The sequence below is a fragment of the Sapajus apella genome, unplaced genomic scaffold, assembly GCF_009761245.1.
Source record: "Sapajus apella isolate SASKATOON/1434 unplaced genomic scaffold, GSC_monkey_1.0 scaffold751, whole genome shotgun sequence".
Lineage (NCBI taxonomy): Eukaryota > Metazoa > Chordata > Mammalia > Primates > Cebidae > Sapajus > Sapajus apella.
In genome coordinates, this window is record NW_022437677.1 from 15,262 (window position 1) to 16,220 (window position 959).

A 959-nucleotide genomic window follows, 5' to 3' on the forward strand; every position below is an offset into this window, starting at 1 on the left:
CAATGGCATGATCTCGGCTCACCGCAACCTCCACCTCCCAGGTTCAGGCGTTTTTCCTGCCTCAGCCTCCCATGTAGCTGGGATTACAGGCATGTGCCCCCACACCCGGCTAATTTTGTATGTTTAGTAGAGACGGGGTTTCTCCATGTTGGCCAGGCTGGTCTCAAATCCCCGACCTCAAGTGATCTGCCCGCCTCAGCCTCCCAAAATGTTGGGATTACAGGCGTGAGCCACGGCACCCGGCCAGAGGTGGCATTTGATTGGGTATGGGGTTAGTGGTGAGGGAAGAGTTGAGGGTGACTTCTAGGTTTCTGGTTTGGGCAACTGGATGAATGATATTTACTCAGATATCAAACTAAGAGCATCACAGGCCTAAGGCCTTTAGGGCTTGGGTGAGGTGATGAATTTCGGCTCTTTGCTTGTTGGTTGGCTGGGTTTTGTTTTCTTTTCTTTTCTTTAAGAGGCAGAGTCTCACTCTGTCACCCAGGCCAGAGTGCAGTGGTGCCATCACAGCTCACTGTAGCCTCGAACTCCTAGGCTTAAGTGATCCTCCTGCCTTAGCCTCCTGTGTAGCTGGGCTACAGGCACACAGCACACCGCCATGCCTGGGTAATTTTTTAACTTTAATTTTTGTAGAAATAAGATCCTGGCCAGGCGTGGTGGCTCATGCCTGTAATCCAAGCACTTTGGAGGCCAAGGCGGGTGGATCACCTGAAGTCAGGAGTTCAAGACCAGCCTGACCAACATGGCGAAACCCCATCTTTAAAAAAAAAAAAAAAAGATATGAATGCATACTTAAAAAAAATAAAAGGCTGGGCATGGTGGCTCATGTCTGTAATCCAGCACTTTGGGAGGCCGAGGCAGGTGGATCACAAGGTCAAGAGATCGAGACCATCCTGGCCAACATGGTGAAACCCTGTCTATAAAAAAAAAAAAAAAAAAAAATTGGCCGGGCGCGG